The sequence below is a fragment of the Crotalus tigris genome, unplaced genomic scaffold, assembly GCF_016545835.1.
Source record: "Crotalus tigris isolate CLP2741 ecotype Arizona unplaced genomic scaffold, ASM1654583v1 scf7180000018440.263527, whole genome shotgun sequence".
In the NCBI taxonomy this organism is placed as follows: Eukaryota; Metazoa; Chordata; class Lepidosauria; order Squamata; family Viperidae; genus Crotalus; species Crotalus tigris.
In genome coordinates, this window is record NW_024097003.1 from 176847 (window position 1) to 185678 (window position 8832).

An 8832-nucleotide genomic window follows, 5' to 3' on the forward strand; every position below is an offset into this window, starting at 1 on the left:
TGAGTACTTAAAAGCAGATGGAGCAGACCAGGAGAAATTGCGCTTAAGTTTGATGGTTAAGTTTTGAAGAAAGGGAAAGTGAAAGGCAAAATGGCGATTGTCTTTCTTGCTTGATTTGCATTATAAAGCTAAAATCTGGATACAGATTAATGTTTTAAATATAGAAGCAAGAATTTGTCTTTTTATTCTTTTTCCTTTCTTTTTTTTCTGTAATTTTTTTAAAAGAATATTCAAAAGAACTGTGATTTTTTTTCAAACAAGAATCTTTCTTCTTGGAACTTAAGAAAATGGCTTCAAAATGCTTGCCTCCTCCTCCTAAAGCCACTATCTCTTCCCCAATGACCCAGCCTGTTTCTCAGAAACCAAAATCACCTCCACCCTCTCCTCCTCCTGTAATTTCTCTTAAAGATTTACAAGAAGCTTTAAAAAAGCATGCTTTGGACATTAAGGAGGAAGTAAAAGATCTTATAATTGCAGAGAGGGCTGTCACAGAAGAACTATTGGAGAAAAAAAATAAGCAAGTAAGGGAGGACATACTTTTTGCTTTCCAGGGCCTTGCTCTGCATATAGAGAGAATTGATGACAGAATCGAGGAGATTACTGAAAATGCAACAAGAATGGAATCTAGGATGGAGAAGGTAGAGAATAAGATAGAAATTACACAGGATGAACAAATTATTTCACAATATAGAGAGATGGAATATGCATTGCGTATCAGGGGGTTGAGAGAAAATCTTCAGGAGGACTTAAAGATGCTTATTGTGAAAGATATTGCTCTTAATCTGGGCTGGAGGCCTGAAATAATTGGGAATGAGATAGAAAAAATTTTTAGAGTCAACTCACGGGTTGCTAGACAGAGAAACTTACCAAGAGACGTGGTCATTTATTTCTCCAGAAGCTTTACTCGTAATGAAATTATACAGGCTTTTTATAAACAAAAGTTTCAAATTGCAGATCAAGATGTGATAATTTTAAAAGAAATACTTCCCAAAATTTTAAGAGGCAGAAAAGATTTTGCTTTTCTGTCTGATGAGTTAAAGCATCATCAAATTCAGTTTAGATGGGAGATTCCAAGAGGAATAATAGTGAATTATGAGGGGATACATCACAGATTAACTACAGTCTCGAAAGCAAGAGATTTTTATCACTCTATCTTAAAGGCAAGATCGTCCTCACCCCCACAAACAAGGTTAATGGAAGAGCCTGTTATGGCAGGAGCCTCATCAATGATGGTCATGGAACAAGCTGTACAGAATCTTGAGATAAAAGAGCAAAGGATGACACGAGCTGCCCATAAACGTAAAGAAAAAGAGCAGCAGCAGAAGAGTGGTGATAAAGTTGAAGGCATGGTTATTACAGAGCCTGTGGGAGGGGCAAGACCAAAAAGATCTTCGACAGTGGATCTGCAGGCCATGCTCCAGAGGCTTCAGGCCGGTGGAGATGGCCAGGTTCCTGACCTGGAATGTTAATGGCTTAAATGTGCCACAGAAACGAAGAAAGGTTTTTCACTATCTGAAACAACATAACAGTGATTTGATATGTTTGCAAGAGACTCATATAACTTTAAAGGACTCCAAACTTTTGATGAATCCTCGTTTGGGTTCACATTTTATTGTTCCAGCTCCAGGGAAAAAAGGGGGAGTGGTAATTTACGTGAAGAAAAATTTTTTATCTAAATTAATTGAGACTGATTCTGAAGGAAGATATCTTTTTGTGGAATTATCATTACAAGGTAAAAAAGTTCTTATTGTTGGATTATATGCTCCTAATCAGCAACAGAAACAATTTTATAAGTTTTTGCATGGGAAGATATCTCAGTTGGATTATAAATCTGTAATTTTGATGGGCGATTGGAATGGGGTTTTAGATTCAACTATAGACAAAAGGAGCTCCTCTAAAACTTTTACCCAAACTAGGTTACCTAAAACTTTTTTTGATTTGAAAGAAGAATTGGAGCTCATTGACATTTGGCGAGAAAGGAATATAAGTCATAGAGATTTCACTTTCTATTCGGATAGACATCAGTCATTTTTAAGAATTGACTTTTTTTTATTACTAGTGACTTCCTCTCTAGAGTGAAGAAGGTGAAAATTTTCCCAAGAACTTTGTCAGATCACAGTCCAGTGTGGGTGGAACTACATTTGGAAGATGGGAATAGAAGACCCTGGAGATTGAATGAGAATTTGTTTACTCGGGAAGAGTTTGTACATAAATGTAAAGAGCATTTAAAGGACTTTTTTGCTATGAATATGAATAAGGGAACATCGATGTCCATGGTTTGGGACGCCAGTAAGGCATATATGAGGGGAATTTTGATTCAATTGAATAAAGTTTTTAGGGAAAAGGGATTACAAAGACGTAGAGAAATAGAAGAGATTAAATTAAAAGAACAAGAGTTTGTTCTTAATCCAACTGATAATAATTTAAAGGTATCTATAAAGATGTTTAAGGAACAATTTAATATGCTGATGGCAGATCAGGTGGCTACCAATCTGTCGTATATGAGACATAAAACTTTCTGTAGCGCGAATAAGCCTGGGAGGTAGTTGGCTTACAAGTTACGAAAGAAACAGAAAGCTAGAATTATAGAGAAAGTAAAATATAAAGGTACTGAGGTTTTTCAGCAAAATTTGATCAAAAAGAGTTTTTTAGATTTTTATACAAAATTTTATTCAAGTGATAACATAAAGGGTGTGGATATAGATAAATATCTACAATCAATGCATTTTCCTAAGCTTTCAGAGGAACAACAAAATGGGATGAATAGATTAATTACTGTGGAGGAAATTGGTTTAGCTATTAAGCAGTTAAAGGTTGGAAAGTCTCCGGGAACAGATGGACTGACCTCGAAGTATTATAAGACTTTATCTGAAGAAATGATGGAGCCATTAAAGGAACTTTTTAATAGTATTTTGTTGGGTACATTTAAGTTCCTCCTTCTTGGAAAAGAGCTTTTATATCACTGATTCCAAAGGAAGATCAGGATCTTACAGAGCCTAAGAATTATAAGCCAATTTCATTATTAAATGTTGATTATAAGATTTTTACAAAAATTTTGGCAAACAGATTAATACAGGTTACAAATGACTTGATTCATAGTGACCAAGCAGGATTTATAACAGGGCGATATATGAAATATAATGTTAGACAAATTATAAATTTAATTGAGTATTTGGTTAAGAATAATCAGATTCCTGTGGCTTTTATCTTTTTGGACGCTGAAAAAGCCTTTGATCAATTAGATTGGCAATTTTTATTCTCATTGGTAGAGAAAATGAATTTTGGGGATAATTTCTTACATGCACTTAAAGCTATATATCAGCAACAATCTGCACAAATTGTTGTAAATGGGGGACTGACTGAGAATTTTAATATTGAAAAAGGGACAAGACAAGGATGCCCATTATCCCCATTGTTATTTGTTTTAACGTTGGAAATTTTATTGATTCAGATTCAAGAATGAAAGGTAGTCAAGGGCGTAAAGATAAGGAAGAATGAGTACAAATTGCGGGCTTTTGCGGATGATTTGGTTTTAATTTTGGAACAACCGAATCAAGCGATTGATTGTTTATTAGAACTTATAACACAGTATGGGAATGTTTCTGGTTTTAAAGTCAACAATTATAAGACTAAGATATTATTTAAGAATATATCAGTTAAGGATAGGGAAAGTTTGGTCAAAGCTACAGGTTTCCAGATGGTAAAAAAGGTTAAATATTTGGGAGTATATTTAACTGCTTCAAATGGAAAATTGTATAAGAATAATTATGAACCATTATGGGTAAAAGTACAAAAGGACTTAAAAGACTGGAAAAATTGCAATTGTCATTGTTGGGGAGAATTTCAGCTGTAAAAATGAATGTTCTACCAAATTTCCTTTTTTTGTTTCAGATGATACCTATTTTAAAAAAAGAGGCAAATTTGGATGAATGGCAAAAGGGCATGAACAATTTTATATGGGCCGGAAAGAAACCAAGGGTTAAGTTTAAGATTTTACAGGATGCTCGAGAAAGAGGAGGACTTAAGGCACCTAACTTGAAATTATATTATGATGCAGCCGCCTTAACTTGGTTAAGTGATTGGCTTAATTTAACAAATAAGGATATTCTTTCTTTGGAAGGTTGGGATTTAATATATGGTTGGCATGCATACCTGATTTTCAATCAGAAAGTTGATCGGACTTTTAAATCACATATTTTGAGGAATGCCCTACTTCATCTTTGGAAAAAGTATTATTACAGATTAAATTATAAAATACCTATCTGGGGGATTCCCAGACATGCAATTGAGGGAACTTCTAAGGGGACAAATTTTGATAAAATCTCGTATAAAAATTGTTAATTTGGTCTGGTTCGAATTGGCATTTGAAATCCCTAGATGTATTAAGGCAGGAAAATATCCTACAGTCATCGTTTCAATATTTACAAATAGTGGGTATTTTTGTGGACTTAAATGATAAAGAAACTATTTTGATGTTGAATTTATTAACTGCTGCAAGGTTATTAGTAGGTTTATATTGGAAGAAAGATTCTTTGCCTACTTTAGAAGAATGGGTATTTAAAGTATCTAGTTTTGCAGAAATGGCAAAAATTTCTGCTTATTTAAAGGATCATACACAAGAAAGATACATTACTGTATGGAGAAGATGGATAGATTATATTCAGAAAAAGTATGGAACTAAAAATTTTCATTTATTTTATGAATGAATATTATAGTAAATATTATAGAGAATTGTCTTATAGGTTATTGGAGTTAAAGGTTAAGTATGATATTTTCTTTTTTTTCTTTTTTCTTTTTTTTTTCTTTTTTCTTATTATTATAAATTTTCTTATTATTAAACCTGTATTCTGCTCTGAGAAGTGAAGGGAGGGGGGTTGGGGGCAGGAGGGAGGGAGGAAATGTGGGGGAGGGTAAGTGTAATATAGATGATGGTTGCTTATAGGGGTGCGGCCTGGGCACTCCCCTTATGCTGCGTTCATGGGTTTGATAGGGATGAGAGGTGAGAAAGTGTAGAGAGGAAGTAGGGCAGTGAGAGGAAAGGGGGAGGGGAAGAGAGTAGGATGGGAGGTGAGAAGGAGGAGGGAAGTAGGGAATGTTTTAAGAGAGGGTGGACGCAGCCTGGGGGGAGTGGGCAGGTCGTACCAATGGTTATGAATTTATTTTATTTCAAAATTGTATTGTACTCTTTTTTATAATGTTTACATGGAAAAAATAAAAAACTTTTAATAAAAAAAAAAGAAGTTCCATTGTGGGACTGAAAATATCTACACCAAGCATATCTTAGAGAAAGACAAATATTGTCATCCTATCCTACCCCTGACTCCAACTTTATTCCATTATTATTATTATTATTATTATTATTATTATTATTATTATTATTATTATTATTATTATCGATCATCGCACAGTCAGCCAGATGTTCAGACTGGATTTTGCATTTTGTCTACCTATCGAGTCCTTACCCAGGACCTGGGATAGGCAGATGTGGATGTTTGATGGTATTACAGATATCGTCGCAGGATGTAAGCAGTTCCTAATAAGGCTGCCTTTTGCAATTGACTAATAGCGAATTTGTCAATGCCAATGGTGTTCAAGTGGTGCTCCAGTTGTTTTGGGATTGCACCCAAGGAGCCTATGACTATTGGTACTACCTTGCTTGCTTTTGCCACAGTCTTTCTATTTCTATTTGTAGGTCTTTGTATTTTGTTATCTTCTCCAGTTCTTTCTCGTCTATTCTGCTGTCTCCAGGCACTGCCACGTCCACTATCCAGACTTTTTTGTCTTTCTTATCGACAATTGTTAAGTCTGGTGTGTTATGTTGCAGGTGCTTGTCTGTTTGAATTCTGAAGTCCCAGAGCAGTTTAATTTTATCATTTTCTATGACTTTCTCTATTTTATGATCCCACCAGTTTTTGCTTACAGGCAAATGATATTTTTTGCAGATCTTCCAATGCACCATTGTTGCTACTTGTCATGCCGCTGCTTGTAGTCAGTCTGTGCAATCTTCTTGCAACAGCTTACCAGGTGGTCCACTGTTTCTTCAGCTTCTTTGCATAGGCGGCACTTACTGTCTGTTGCTGTCTTCTCAATTTTGACTTTGTATGCATTTGTCCTTAAGGCTTGGTCTTGTGCAGCCAGAATTAGTCCCTCGGTCTCTTTCTTCAATTTTCCTGCTCTTAGCCATTGCCAGGTTTTTTTATTATCTGCTTTCCCAGCTATTTTTTTCATGTATTGGCCATGTAGTGCTTTGTCTTCCCATGCCTCTATTCTGTTCTTCATTTGGTCTTTCTTGTAGGCCAGTTTGGTCTCTCCAGTAGTTAGTAAGCCTTCCTGATATACTAATTTCAGTTCATCTTCATCATTGTTCTTCAGATATTCTTTCAAAGCCATTTTTTCTTCTTCAACCATCTGATGTACTTGTAGCATTCCACGCCCACCTATTTGCCTTGGTAGATAAAGTCTATCAATGTCACTGCGTGGATGAAGGGCATGATTCATTGTCATTATTTTTCTGGTCTGCCTATCCATTGCTTTTAGTTCTGCTTGAGTCCAGTCCACTATTCCAGCTGTGTACCTAATGAATGGGATTGCCCAGGTGTTGATTGCCTTTATGGTATTTCCTCCATTGAGTTTGGATTTTAAGATCTTCTTCACTCTCTTGATGTATTCACCTCTAATCTTTTTCTTGACTTCAGTGTGCTTGATGTTGTCAGCTTGAAGATACCCAAGTATTTGTAGTACTCTTCCTCATCCAGACTCTTAATGTTATTTTCGTGGGGCATCTTGATTCCTTCAGTTTTCAGTATTTTTCCTTGTTTGATAGTAAGTGTGGCACATTTGTCCAAGCCAAACTCCATTACAATATCTTGGCTATATATACGGACAGTGTTGAGCAGCGATTCTATTTCAGATGATGTTTTTCCATACAGCTTCAGATCATCCATATAAAGGAGGTGGGATAGTCTGGCAGATGTTTTTGATGTTTGATAGCCATGTCCTGACTTATTCAGTATTGTTGACAGAGGAAACAGTGCAATAACAAATAGTAATGGTGATAATGAATCTCCTTGAAATATTCCTCTCTTGATATTAACCTCTCCCAGCTTCTCACCATTGCTCTGCAACTGTGTCTTCCATTGTGCCATCGATCTTTGCACAAATTTTCTGATGTTTCTACTGACTCCTGTTATTTCTAGGCACTTTATTATCCAATCATGTGGCAGAGAGTCAAATGCCTTTTTGTAGTCAATCCATTCCACATTCAGGTTGGTCTTCCTTCTCTTGCAGTTTTCCAAGATCATTTTGTCTATTAGGAGTTGATCTTTTGTTCCTCTGCTATTGGGGCGGTTTTCTTTCTGCTCAGGTGGAAAGAGATTGTTTTCAACTAGATGCTGTTGCACTGCATCAGCTACTACACCAGATAGTAATTTGAAAGTTGTTGGTAAGCAGGTAATTGGCCTGTAGTTGCCTGGTGTTGTCCCTTTTGCTGGATTTTTCATTATTAGGTAGGTTTTCCCAGTTGTTAGCCACTTTTCAATTTCTCCTCCTTGTAGTATATTGTTGAACTGTTTGGCAATGAGTGGGTGTATAACAGTTAGATGTTTCAACCAAAACCCATGCAGTTCATCTTCACCTGGTGCTGACCAATTTTTGATTTTCTTTGCTCTTTTTTCTACCATTTTTGTTGTTATTACTAGTTCTTTCATTTCAACTTCTGTTTTATTTGCATCCACCCCTTTTAACCAAGCCGCATCCTTGTTGTATTTCTTTGGGTTATCCCATATCTGCTTCCAGAACTGCACTATTTCTTCCTTGTCAGGTACTGACTGATTTCTTGCAGTTTCTCCATTGATGGATTGGTAGAAACGTTTCTGATTGGATTGAAATTGGAGGTTCTGCCTATAGTTTGCAATTCGAGCTTCATATCTGCTGATTTTCCTGTCTATAGCTGTTATTTGTTGCTTTATTATTTCCAGTGCTTCCTTGATCTTCCTTGTTTCTAAGTGGTATTTCTTGATTAAGTATTCTTTGGTCTTCTTGTTCTTCAGCTTCTTTTCTTTCATCTGTTCTAGCTTGCTTGCATGTGATCTTAACTTGCTGATCTTATTTTCTAGTCTAACCTTCCATTTTTCTGGTGCACTGTTTGTTTGTTTTTCTTTTTTGTTGATTTTGCATCCCAGGTATTCTGTTATAATTGCAGCTGTGCTGTACATTAGTTGGTTTGTTTCTTGCAGTGAATTGGTGCTTATACTTGATATTGCAGAATTTGCATCTTTTAATGCTTGTGCTAGCTGTTTCTTTGGAACAAGCTTCAATGCAGGTAGCCTTATTCTGTTGTTTTTGTGCTGTTCTAGATGCTCAGTTATTTTTTGTTTCAGTTCTTTTGTTTCTTTAGTTAGAGGGTTTTGTTCTTCCTGAGGAAGAGGTTCCTGGTTTCCAAATGAGAACAGTTTTATATCTCTGCTAGATTCCTTCACTGCCAACTCCCCCTGGTTTGCCTCTACATTCTGAATTACATCTGGTAAGGCTTTGATTTCTTTGCCCTGGGTAAACCTTTGCAGTTCGTCCAATTCTGTTTCTGTGAATACTTAATTTCGTGTTATAAATCGGCGTTGATCTGCTAGTCTCTGTTCTGTTATTTCTGATTCTGGATGTTGTTCTTTCCAGAACTGGTGCATTCGTTTTAGATATCCTCTTCTTGTTGGACTTGATCTGTAGTAACAGATCATTATTTCTTTGTTTTCAATCACTGTGTATCTGCGACGGGTAAACACCTTTTCTTCCAGTAGTTCTGCAGCTGCTGGCCCTGGTTGCTCAGCCAACAGTCCTGAG